The sequence below is a fragment of the Somniosus microcephalus genome, chromosome 6 (genome assembly GCF_052327205.1).
Source record: "Somniosus microcephalus isolate GS21.2 chromosome 6, FLI_Smic_1.0, whole genome shotgun sequence".
NCBI classification, from domain to species: domain Eukaryota; kingdom Metazoa; phylum Chordata; class Chondrichthyes; order Squaliformes; family Somniosidae; genus Somniosus; species Somniosus microcephalus.
In genome coordinates this window covers 21,175,573-21,189,053 of record NC_140992.1, presented here as the reverse complement: position 1 = coordinate 21,189,053, position 13,481 = coordinate 21,175,573, and the positions used below count along the sequence as shown (strand labels likewise).

General features: G+C 44.2%; 1 protein-coding gene across 1 annotated transcript in view; it reads left to right on the top strand.

Moving 5' to 3' along the window:
- The first annotated feature begins 284 nt into the window (after positions 1-284).
- The window catches only part of LOC147115522 (E3 ubiquitin-protein ligase RNF13-like), a 317,497-nt gene continuing 304,300 nt past the window's right edge, over positions 285-13,481 (top strand). Inside the window, exon 1 of the mRNA XM_085989823.1 lies at positions 285-412. The gene's annotated coding sequence lies outside the window, so the exon portion shown is untranslated. The remainder of the gene's footprint in view (positions 413-13,481) is intronic.

Here is a 13,481-nt window from a genome sequence, read left to right as displayed (position 1 = left end):
TTCCAGCATTTTCTGTTGTTATTTCGGATTTCCAACATCTGCAGTATTTTGCTATCCAACCAATCCGATATCGCCGTGAGGAACGGGGCGGGGAGGGCCAGCCTCCCCGGGTGATTGACAGGCGCGCGTGGGTGGGGTCTGAAGTATCAACCAATCCGATATCGCCGTGAGGAACGGGGCGGGAGGGGCCAGCCTCCCCGGGTGATTGACTGGCGCGCGTGGGTGGGGTCTGAAGTATCAACCAATCCGATATCGCCGTGAGGAACGGGGCGGGGCCACCCTCCCCGGGTGATTGGCAGGTGTGGGGCGGCGGAGGGGACAGTGCGGTGTCACCTCCACCCTCATGTGGCCCGGTTCGCCGTCTGTTTATTATTTACAGTGCAGTGCCGGTGCCCAGAGCTTCTAGTGACAGGTAAGAGGGAGCTGCGGATTTATCAGAGAGAGAGGCAAGTCTGGTGTAAATATATTCAGCTCCTCCCTCCTTCTCCCCATTTGTTTGGAGTTGGTGGTGGAACAGGCTCGAGCCCATCGCTTTCCCCCGCCAGGCCGCTTGACCCTTACCCCCCACCCAGGCCGCTTGACCCCCTCTGCCAGGCCGCCTGACCCTCACCCCCCCCACCCAGACCGCTTGACCACCTCTGCTAGGCCGCCTGACCCTCACCACCCACCCAGGCCGCTTGACCCCCTCCAGCAATATTGGGGAAAAAATTCCAAACTCCCAACTACTCTGCTGAAAACTGTCTTGTGTTGTTTGGGTGGTGCAGGAGTCTGGCCTGTGGCCCTTCCTCCTCCTTCCTTCAGGGGTGCGCAGTCGTTTTTTATAAACTTTTTTTTGGGGGGGGTCAGTTTTAGCTGACTGCTTTAGACCGTGGCTCGGATTCATTGAAACCGCTGAACACGGCATTTCTCACCCCCTCCTCAATGACTGATTGATTGCCTTTTCTTTTTTGTGTAACACTTGTCCTGTTTACAGAAACAATTCCTTTGTAATTTGCGTGTGTTTATAAAATATCAGTGGACACAATGCGTGCTTTGTTTGTGTGTATGTTAAATATTTGCTCCTCGACGATTTGTTCGTTTGGATTTGCTGTGTTTGAAATATATCGAACACGAAGACGAAGTAGATCGAAATGCGACGCCCAAAATACTTGTCTTTTTTAAAAATCAGATCTTGTGCTGGGCTGTAATACTATTAAAATTGCAGTCAAATCGCATACTATACAGTTGTGAAGGCATCTACAGGTCTGCTAAATGACAATGAATGTCAGAATATTACGAGTGTTTCTTAAAGCTAAAATGTTTCTCTGCGTTTTTTTTACCATACCCAAATCTTTTGTGTCTGTGAACAAAATCCAAAGGTGTTGTAGCTTAATGACTAGTGAGTGGCTCAGTGATGGTGAAACTTGATATTGTCAATTTTTTTAAAAAGAAAGCTGTGAAATCTTTTTTCTATTTCTCAGGTTGACCATGCAATCTGTCTCATCCCCCCCCACCTCCGCTCAGGCCAACTGAGCTTCAGCAGGCACAGCTAGCTGCCCTTCCACTAGTTATCCAGGTTGGACACCTTAGGTGTAGCCTCCCTGTTTTACCCACCTCCTTGATTGTCAGATCAGCTACATTATGCCTAGTTACCTTTGGCCAAGCAGAGAAGCCCAGCGTGCTAATGTTCTGAACAGAAAGCAAAAAAAACTGGAAATGTGAAACAAGAAACAGGAAAATGCTGAAAGTGCTTCACAGGCGAGTCAACATCTGTAGAGCAGACAGCTGAGTTTACATTCTCTCCACAGATGCTGACTGATCTGTTCATCAGAACTGCCATTCTTGCATATCTGCTTGCCACCCCCACCCACCCGGTTGCAGCAACAGTTGCCATCTTAGAACATAGAACATAAGAATTAGGAGCAGGAGCAGGCCATTCGGCCCCTCGAGCCTGCTCCACCATTTAATGAGATCATGGCTGATCCGATTTTGGCCTCAACTCCACTTTCCTGCCCGCTCCCCTTAACCCTCGACTCCCCTGTTATTCAAAAATCTGTTTATCTCAGCCTTGAATATATTCAATGACTCAGCTTCCACAGCTCTCTGGGGTAAAGAATTCCAAAGATTCACGACCCTCTGTGAGAAGAAATTCCTTGGCCTGAGCATGTAACAATTGGGAAGTAAAGACATTTTAAAGTGGGTTAAAGTTGAAAGCTGTAACTTTTTAGTGATGTAGCAATCTGTGGTGTGGTAGGGGTGAGGGCGTCTTAAACCATAAAATGGCGCAAATGGAATACACTGGTGATAAACTCTTTAGAAAGAAATAGTGCCATTCATGACCCCAGGACGTTCCAAAGAGCTTTACAGCCAATGAAGTACCTTTAGGGTGCAGTTGCTGTTGTAATGTGGGGAAACATGGTAGCCAATTTGTGCACAGTAATGACCAGATTCTATTGGGCAGATAATCTGTTTTAATGATGTTGGTTGAGGGAGAAATATTGTCCAGGACACAGAATATCCCAGCTCCCCTTCGATTAGTGTCATGATTTGATTAGCTGGAGGGGGTATTTAAAGTTGCTTTGTTGTTATGATGATTAACTCTGTTTAAATATGCGCTCCTAATTAAGTCATAAAATCCTAGATCCTTAAATAGATATGCATGTGTCTGTGTGTATAACTTTAAAATAAAGTCATCAATGTGCCTGAGAAATGTTAAAGGTTCAAGGAAGGAATAGAGGGGCATGTAGTGTAAGAACTTTGCTTCCAGCATGAAGTATGTAACTTGCTTTGATGTTTTGTAAACTGGAATTATTTAGAATCATATACAGCATAGAAGAAGGCCATTTGGCCCATCGTGGCTGTGCCAGCTCTCTGAAAGAACTACCAATTGGTCCCACTCCTCTGCTCTTTCCCCATAGCCCTAACAATGTTTCCTTTTTAACTATGTATCCAATTCCCTTTGGAAAGTTACTATTGAATCTGCTTCCCCCCCACCCTTTCAGGCAGCGCGTCCCATCTCCCCATCCCCTGGCTTTTTTGCCAATTATCTTAAACCTAAGCTGGTGCTTTAGTGCAGTGCTGTCGACTTTCGGCTGGCATATATTATACCAAGGTCAAGACTACCCCCTCAGGTGGATGTAAACGATCCCATGCCACCATATGAAGAGCAGCAGGTGGGTTCTCCTGGCCAACATTTATCCTGAAAGCAATACCACTAAAATCAAATTTTCTGGTCATTTATCTCATCGCGATGCTTCTGTATCTACCTACATTACAGCAGTGACTACACTTAAAGTACTTCATTGGTTGTGAAGCACTTTAGGGCATTCTGAGACCATGAAAGGTGCTGTATAAATGCAAGTTCGTTTATTAAGTTATTGGTTACTAAAGAGCTGTGATTAGCTGTTCCCTGGCAGTCTTTTTCCTTGGCAGTTGAGCTATTGTGTAAGTTAAGGCGGTATAAATTTGAACCTCTGTAGCAAGAGTTGAATCTTAAACTTTTCTGCTATTATACAGTCTAACTTCAGCGGGAGTGATTGGGTCACAAGTAGTGACAGTTTATATATTTTATTTTCTTTACTTCATTTTAGTTGCAGCAATTTATATTTGTGATGCCTTAACTGAGCTGTTTTGAGGTAGAAATAGGTAATACTTTATGAAAGAGCTGTGATTATCCGTTCTCCGACAATTCTCTCTTGTAGGAGTTCAGCCATGATGTTGTGTTGGGCAGGAAAATTAATACTTGTGTACGGTGAGTAAGAGCTGGTTGGTACTAGTGGGAGTTCAGTCTAACACTACCTACTATTGTTAAGTTAGACGCAAAGGGAGAGCAGTGCAGGGAAACCTCATGATGTGTTTGGCATGTGATATGTGGGCCATGATGAATCATAGAACAGGCCTACTCCTGTTCCTAGGTTCCTGTCATTCAGTGAGATCATGGCTGATCTGTGACCTAACTCCATATACACGCCTTTTCCCCCCATATCCCTTAATACCTTTGGTTAACATAAATCTATATTTATTTTTTTTAAAAAGGTGAGAGACTAGTAAATGTTGGTATTCAGAGGGATTTCGGTGTCCTTGTACACATCGCAAAGTTAACATACAGGTACAGCAAGCAATTAGGAAGGAAAATGGTATGTTGGCCTTTATTGGAAGGGAGTTGGCGTATAAGAGTAAGGAAGTCTTGCTGCAATTATACAGGGCCTTGGTGACACCACACCTGGAGTACTGTGTCCAGTTTTGGTCTCCTTACCTAAAGAAGGATATACTTGCCTTAGTGGGGTACAACAAAGGTTCACTAGACTGATTCCTGGGATGAGGGGCTTGTCTTATGAGAGATTGAGTAGAATGGGCCTATATTCTCTGGAGTTTAGAAGAATGAGAGGCGATCTCATTGAGACATATCAAATTCTTAGGCTTGATAGGATAGATGCTGAGAGGCTGTTTTCCCCTGGCTAGAGAGTCTAGAACTAGGGGTCTTAGGCTAAGGGGTCGGAGATGAGAAATGTTTTCACTTGGCTGTGAATCTTTGGAATTCTCTACCCCAGAGAGCCGTGGATGTTCAGTCGATGAGTATATTCAAGACCGAGATTGATAGATTTTTGGGCACTAAGGGAGCCCAGGGATATGGTGATCGGGCGGGAAAGTGGAGTTAATGTAGAAGTTCAGCCATGATCTTGTTGAAATGGAGGAGTAGGCTCAAAGGGCCTTATGGTCTACTCCTGCTTCCTAGTTCTTGTGTTCTTTCAATCTCCGATTTAGGATTAACAATTGACCGAGCATCAATTGCCGTTTGCGGAAGAGAGTTCCAAACTTCAACCTCCCTTTGCGTATAGAAGTGTTTCCTAACTTCACTCCTGAACGATCTGGTTCTAATCTTTAGGGTATGTCCCGTAGTCCTAGACTCCCCAACCAGCGGAAATAGTTTCTGTCTATCTAGCCTACCAGTTCCTCAGTGTATCCAAGGGTAGTACATTTGCACTAAGTGTCATAAAATTGTGACGCTGGAGCAGAGGTGCTCTGTGCTCGAGCAGAAATTGGCCACATTTGGTAGCATCAGTGAGGATGAATGGGATTTCTAGATTGTACTTAAAGGGTGTAAAGGTAAACCCAGCAACTACAGGCCAGTCAGTTTAACCTCAGAAGTGGGGAGGCTTTTAGAAACTGCGGAGGTACTGGCCATAATCTTCCAATCCTCCTTAAATATGGGGGTGGTGCCAGAGGACTGGAGAATTGCAAATGTTACACCCTTGTTCAAAAAAGGGTGTAAGGATAAACCCAGCAACTACAGGCCAGTCAGTTTGACCTCCGGTAGTGGGGAAAATTATACAAACAATAAATCGGGACAAAATTAACAGTCACTTGGACAAGTGTGGATTAATTAAGGAAAGCCAGCATAGATTTGTTAAAGGCAAATTGTGTTTAACCAACTTGATTGAGTTTTTAAATGAGGTAACAGAGGGTTGATGAGGGCAATGTGGTTGGTTGCGTGGTGTACATGGATTTTCAAAAGGCGTTTGACAAAGTGCCACATAATAGGCTTGCCGGCAAAGTTGAAGCCCATGGTATAAAAGGGACAGTGGCAGCATGGATACAAAATTGGCTACGTGACAGGAAACAGAGTAGTGGTGAACGGTTGTTTTTTGGACTGGAGGAAGGTATACAGTGGAGTTTCCCAGGGGTTGGTTCTAGGACCACTGCTTTTCTCGATATATATTTATATATTAGTGACTTGGATGTGGGTGTACAGGGCACAATTTCAAAATTTGCAGATGAGACAAAACTTGGAAGTATAATGAACAGCTAGGAGGATAGTGATAGACTTCAAGAGGACATAGACAGGCTGGTGGAATGGGCGGACACGTGGCAGATGAAATTTAATGCATAAAAATGTGAAGTGATACATTTTGGTAGAAAGAATGAAGAGAGGAAATATAAACTAAAGGGTACAATCCTAAAGGGGGTGCATGAACAGAGAGACCTGGGGGTATATGTGCACAAATCGTTGAAGGTGGCAGGGCAGTTTGAGAAAGCAGTTAAAAAAGCTTACGGGATCCTGGGCTTCTTGAATAGAGGTATAGAATACAGAAGCGTGGAAATTATGATGAACCTGTATAAAACACCGGAGTATTGTGTCCAATTCTGGGCACCGCACTTTAGGAAGGATGTGAAGGCCTGAGAGAGGGTGCAGAAAAGATTTACAAGAATGATTCCAGGGATGAGGGACTTCAGTTACGTTGATCGACTGGAGAAGCTGGGGTTGTTCTCCTGAGAGCAGAGAAGATTGAGAGGAGACATGAGGGGTCTAGACAGAGCAGATAGAGAGAAACTGTTCCCATTGGCAGAAGGATCGAGAACCAGAGGAAAAGAAAGAAAGGCTTACATTTATATGGCGCCTTTCACGACCACCGGACGTCTCAAAGCGCTTTACAGCCAATTAAGTACTCTTGGAGTGTAGTTACTGTTGTAATGTGGGAAACATGGCGAGGCGAAGAATGAGAGGCGATCTTATTGAAACATATAAGATTGTGAAGGGGTTGGATCGGGTGGATGCGGGGAAGATGTTCCCGATGATGGGTGAAATTAGAACTAGGGGGCATAGTCTTAGAATAAGGGGCTGCTCTTTCAAAACTGAGATGAGGAGGAACTACTTCACTCAGAGGGTGGTAGGTCCATGGAATATGCTGCCCCAAAAAGCTGTAGAAGCTACATCATTACATAAATTTAAAACAGAAATAGACAGTTTCCTAGAAGTAAAGGGAATTAAGGGTTACGGGGAGCGGGCAGGAATTTGGACATGAGTCTAGGTTCGGATCGGACATGGCCCTGTGGGTAGCGGAGCGGGCCCAGGGGCCGTGTAGCCTGCTCCTGCTCCTATTTCGTGTGTCTAATTCTGTTAAATTCAGGAGATGGTTCTGTGATAGTGGATTGGCGGTTAGGATCAGATCAGCCATGATCTTATTGAATGGCGGAGCAGGCTCGAGGGGCCGATTGGCCTACTCCTGCTCCTATTTCTTATGTTCTTATGGCAGCTAATTTGCACGCAGCAAGCTTCCACAAACAGCAATGTGATAATGATCAGGTAATCTGTTTTTTGTTATGCTGATTGAAGAATAAATATTGGCCTGGACACTGGGGATAACTCCCCTTTTCCTCTTCGAAATAGTGCCATGGGTTCTTTTACGTCCACCTGAGAGAGCAGACGGGGCCTTGGTTTAATGTCTCATCCGAAAGACGGCACCTCCAACAGTGCAGCACTCCCTCAGTACTGCACTGGACTGTCGGCTTGGATTTATGTGCTCAAGTACCTAGATACAGATTTAAGGTGATTGGCAGAAGAAGCAAAGGCGACATGAGAAAAAGCTTTTTTACTCAACGAGTGGTTAGGATCTAGAATGCTCTGCCTGAAAGGGTGGTGGAGGCAGACTCAATCATGGCTTTCAAAAGGGAGTTGGATAAGTACCTGAAGGAAAAAATTTGCAAGGCTATGGGGAAAGGGCGGGGGAGTGGGACTAGCTGAAGTGCTCATGCGGCGAGCTGGCACGGGCTCGAAAGGCAGAATGGCCTTCTTCTGTACTGTAACCATTCTATGATACTTTCCAGTTTATTGCCACCCAAGAGGCAATGCTAAACAGTACAGGAGGTGGGGATCATGTAAAAAGAAAGATGTGGGTGATTATCTGTAGGGGTAGCAGAGGGAGGCGGGACTTGAGTGCAGGGACCCCTTGCATTACTGGAACTGTCCCAATACATACAAAATGTTGGACAAATATGAGGTGGAGGAGGTTGGTTCTGAGCAACATTGCGACACTGAGAAGCAAGGGACTACCCAAGGTGGTGAGAGGTGGGTAGACTACGAAAGTAGGAGAGAGCTAATAGCAGGGGATTCTGTTGTCGGGGGTCTAGATGACAATTTTTGCAATGATGACTGGGAGTCCTGAATGGATGTTGCCTCCTTGGTGCCAGGATGAAGAATGTCAGGGAATGGGTGTGAGAGCAACCAAAGGTTGTGGTTCATATTGAAACCAATGATATACAGGTATATAGAAAAGTTTGTTTGAGATCTTGGAAGGCAGTGTAAGAATTTGGGCTCTAGGTTGAAAAATAACACCTCAAAGGTGGTAATCTCTGGATTGCTTCCTATGCCATCTGCTGGTTCTGGCCTAAATTAACTGGGCAGTAACGTTGAGAAACAGTTTGACAAATCAACATTTTCAATTATGAGATGCGCATAGTGTAAAATAAATATATTCTTAAGGTGAAACGGAGCTGCATCAAAGTGTAGAGTGGATAAATAAAGAAATTAAAACTAAACCGAAACTTAAAAGGAAGGCAGTTGATAAAGTTAGGGCTAACAACACCTAAAGATATTCATGAGGAATTTATAAAGTGAAGAGGGAGATTAGAAGGTTAAATAGGAATATGGAAAAAAAGACCAGCAGATAATCTAAAAGGAAATAGTAAGAACTTGTATAAGCATGCTTAATAAAAAAAAGTTAAGGTCGGACCAACTCTGGGATGAAGGAGGGAACCTACTTGTGCACAATAACGATATGGTGGAGGTATATTAAATAAATATTTTGTATTGGTTTTCACAAATGAAAGTGGAAGTGAGAACATTGCACTAGAGGATATGGAACAATTAATTAAGGTAACTGTTGAAAAGGAAGTTGGTTCTGAAAAAATAGGTCAGTGCACTGATGGTGATTAGAGAGGAGATAGACGAGGCTTTGCCAAAAGTTTTAAATCCTCTGTAAATATGCAAATTGTGTCACGTGACTGGAGAGTAGCTGTGGTAACACGCTTGTTCACGAACAGAGAGCAGGATACAAAAGCAAAGTGCTGCAGATGCTGGAAATCTGAAATAAAAAAGAAAATGCTTCAAATAGTTGGCAGGCCAGGCAGGATCTGTGGAGAGAGAAACAGAGTTAATGTTTCAGGTTGATGACCTTTCGTCCGAACAGGAGCAGGATAACCTGGGTAACTCTGACCAGTTAGTTGTGGGCAAACTTTTAGAATCCATGATTTCAGATAAAATGAGTACCATTTAAAGAAATGCAAGGCTCAATGAAGGACAGCCAGCCTGGATTTGTTACAGGCAAGTCAAATTGACAAATTTGCATTTTTTTTGTAGTGACTGATTTTAGATCAATAAATGGAATGCAGTCGATGTAGTATACATGGATTTTCAGAAGGCATTCAATAAGGTGTCTCACAAGATGCTTGTTTGAAACGTTCAGGTGTGTAGTATTGGAGGAAATACAGTAGCTTGGATAAGAAGTTAGTTGTTGGACATAGCAGTTATGGTAAGTGGGTATTGCTCGGATTGGGGCAGGGTAGGAAGTGGTGTACAAAACATTAGATGCTGGGTCCACTTGTTTTTGGTTTATATTAGATGATTTGAATTTGTAGAGAATAAAATCTTGAAATGTGTTTGTTTTCCCAAAGCTCCTACTTTTGTGTTGTCAATGAAGAAAACTAAAATACTACAGGAAGACACTCCTTTCCAATTATGAACAACAATAGGTTTTTTTTTCTAGTTATTGATGTTTACCATCCCCTCTCCACTCTTCCTTCCTGTAGGTCCTTGTATGCTACCTGTGTATTCTTTGGCTGACCTGCTTCCAGGTTTTCTATGGCTTCTTCTTAGGCAGTCCCTCTGAACCGAGGATGACTTGCTTCCACATTAAAAATGAGTTTGCAGGTGACTGATGAGTCCAATGCGGGACTTACAGTCTCTGTCACAGGTGGGGCAGACGGTGGTTGAAGGGGTGGGTGGGTGTGGGGTGCTTGGGTTGACTTGCGCTGCCTGCGCTTGGCTTCCGCTTGCTCCGGGCGAAGAGACTCGAGGTGTTCGGCGCCTTCCCGGATGCTTCTCCTCCACTTTGTGCAGTCTTGGGCCAGGGATTCCCAGGTGTCGGTGGGGATGTTGCACTTTTTCAAGGAGGCTTTGAGGGTGTCCTTGAAGCATTTCCTCTGCCCACCTGGGGCTCTCTCGCCGTGCTGGAGCTCCGAGTAGAGCGCTTGTTTTGGGAGTCTCTTATCGGGCATGCGGACAATGTGGCCCGTCCATTGGAGCTGATGGAGCGTGGTCAAAGCTTCGATGCTGGGGATGTTGGCCTGAGCAAGAACACTGACGTTGGTGAGCCTATCCTGCCAATGGATTTGCAGGATCTTGCGGAGGCAGCGTTGGTGGTACCTCTCCAGTGCTTTGAGGTGCCTGCTGTACATGGTCCATGTCTCTGAGGCATACAGCAGGGCGGGTATCACTGCTGCTCTGTAGACCATGAGCTTAGTGCCGGGTTTGAGGTCCTGGTCTTCAAACACTCTCTTCCTCAGGTGACCGAAGGCTGCACTGGCACACTGAAGGCGGTGTTGGACTTCGTTGTCGATGTCTGCTGTGTAACACAGTACACATTGTGTGAAAATGTCCTTTAGGCAAGTAGGCAGTTGTGTTTTATTCCCTCCTCCTTTATGAGCAAGGTCTCCACCTGATGCCTCTCATCTGAGAGTGGTCAGTAACTCTGGAAGTGGGGAATCAGTGGACAGAACCTTCTTCCTACTGTTTCTAGTATGCTAGTCCATTGTGCTACTAAGCTATCAGGATTATTGTTTGCTTTAAAATATCCTTTAGATTTGCATTAGTGAAATAAAATCCATGTTGTAAATCGTGCCTTTCTCATTTTCGACATTGTTAGCCAAAAAGCCTCCCTATAATGTAAAATTATTTCATACCTCTATGTCCCTTAAGTCTCTCTCGACCTTCATCCATCTTGGTTTTTTTTAAACGTCATAAATTGTTCTTTCCCCCCCCCCCCCCCCCCCCCCAAAGTCCACTATGGTCAGCACCTCTGTCAGCCTGCTGGAAGTTTACGGTGGTACTTTTATATGAGCTAACATGAGATCCAGGAGTGCTGACTTAGTTTAGTGATCAGATCACATTGTGGGGCAGGGTTTCCCAAAAATTCACAAGATAACTTTTTAAAAGGAGCATACATCCCTAGAGCTCACTTCAGTTTTTTTTTATAAAAAAGAAAATCACTCAAGGATGAGGAAGGCCTTGAAAATTTCCAAAGCAGATAATGGGATAGAAAAAAGGAGAAAGAAATAACTTGCATTTATATAGTGCCGTTCGCATCCTCTGGATATCCCAAGGTGCTTCACAGCCAATGAAGTACATTTGAAGTGTAGTCAGTGTTGTTATGTGGCCAAACGCAGCAGCCAGTTTGCACACAGTAAGGTCTCAAACAGCAGTGAGATGGGAGACCAGTTAATCTGTTTTAGTGGTGTTGGTCGAGAGATGAATGTTGGCCAGGATATTGAGTGCCTTGGGATCTTTTGTGTCCAACTGAACAAGCAAAAAGGGCCTTGGTTTAGCGTCTCCTCCAAAAGACAGCTGCTCCTCCAGCTCTGCAACACTTCTTCAATATTGCACTAACGCGTCGGCCTAGATTATGTGCTCAAGTCCTGTAGTGGGACTTGAGGTGAAAGTACTACCATTGAGCCAGGTTGACACTTGCAGTGTGTGGCAACAGGCTGAGCAGAAAGCAATACCGCTAGCACACTGGGTGATCTAGTCTATCCATCTGATGTAGCCTCTAGGGAAAGAGTAAAACCTCTCGGCTGAGCAAACTGAAAACTGGCATTGAGTAGTTCTCGCCCTGCAGGAAAGCGGTTTTATTTATGAATGTTTATTCCAATTGCTAGCTCTATGCAGAAGTCTCAGTTACTTTAACGCTCTCCTGGTTGACCTCCTGTCATCCACCCGCCATAAACCTTTTATCCAAAACTCTGCTACCTGTATCTATATTCTGTACCAAGCCCTGCTTGCCCATCGTCCCCCTTCTTGCTGACTTGCATCGGCTCCTGGTACCCAACACCTCAAATTAAAAATTCCCATCCTTTTGTTTAAATCCCTCAATGGACTGCCTCACCCTATCCCTGTCACCTCCTCCAGCCCTACAATTCCCTGAACTCTCAGTTCCTCTGACTCTGTCCTTCTGTGCACCCATCCCATTGCCGTACCAATAGTGGCTGGGCCTTTAGCTGTCTGAGTCCCATTTTCTGGAAGTCCCCCTCAAATTCTCACTGCCTCTCCACCTCCCTCTATCATTTTAATACTCCTGCCAAGCTTTTGGTCTTGCTTCCTAATCTTTCCTCCTTTAGCTCAGCAACCTCTTTTCCCCTCGCACCTCTGTGAAGTGCTTTGGGATGTTTTTCTATGCTAAGGTTACAATATTAATGCAAATTGATGTACAGGAAACTTTGGTTTATCCGGAGGTTAACTGTCCGGAATGCTCGAGCCACTGGCAAAATTCAGGAGTCGGTTCAGTAAGTTTTTTTTCTTTTCGTTGCTTTTGTTTTTCACTAGTCAGGCTCTGCAAGGTCTAGCTAAAGCTGTTGCTTAGCTACAGAGACGCTTGCAAGCTACGGCCGACTGTTTAGAAGCTGTTGCTAAGCAACAGGGTTTGTTGCTAGATACAGAGCGCAAAAGCTTCCGTATGTTTTAACATTAGTGCTGGTTTGTCCGGCAGTTTTGATGGGACGGCAATAGCTCGGTCCCGTCGGTGCCGGATATCACAAAGTTTCCTGTATTTTAGATAGACATTTTTTTTTAGTTGATTAGTCACACAGTATAAAACATTTTGACATAAAATGTCTGCTTCATTAACCTGCTGAAGCCTTTCCTGTTGGGAGATTACTCATTGACATCGCCCTCCTTTTCTTTCTTCAATACTCCTTTTAATTAGCATAAGTTTAAAGTATTTGGTATTGTCTAATCTTCATAGGTCTATACACAAAATCCAGTTTAAAATCTATAATTTCTCTTTGCACTTCCAAAGGAAACTTTTCTCTATTGATTAGGATATCGATTACCATAGTTGTTCAAATTTGGACTCGTGGAGTGGAAAATGTATTTTTTTTTGAAGCAACCATCAGCTGGATACAAGCTGACTTTAAACACTTGCGTTACCCTTTTATCTCCTGGGTCTCCAGTTAATGTGTGGAACCCAGACTGATCCCTCTACACTGTCAGCATGGGAGACCTCTCACTGATGGGTCATGATGGGATAGGGGTGCCAAGAGTCGATATACCAGATATTTATAGATGTAGATGTTCATATGAATGAGCAAGCCTGTTCAAAGATCTGTGTGCCATCAATTTTTTTCCGGATTAATTTAAAGTGTTAACTGCTCCCCAAAGAAAGGATTCAATTATTTTATTTCACTTTAGAATATCTTTTTGTCGTTAATAATTTCCAACGGTGACCTAATGTGAAGAGATATATCACCCTGATTTATTTTATAATGGCTCTCCCTATTTATAGAAAGGTGAACCATTGGTGATGGTGGTTCCTTTATGGTTGGCGTCTGTGTCACAACTCTTGTATCTCTGCTACAGCTGTCTGCTTCAGTGGTCAGATGTTTCACATCTATTTCTGTGATTTATAGTTGTCACGCCTTTGTTCCTCTGCAGTGCGATATTTCCCCCCCCCCCC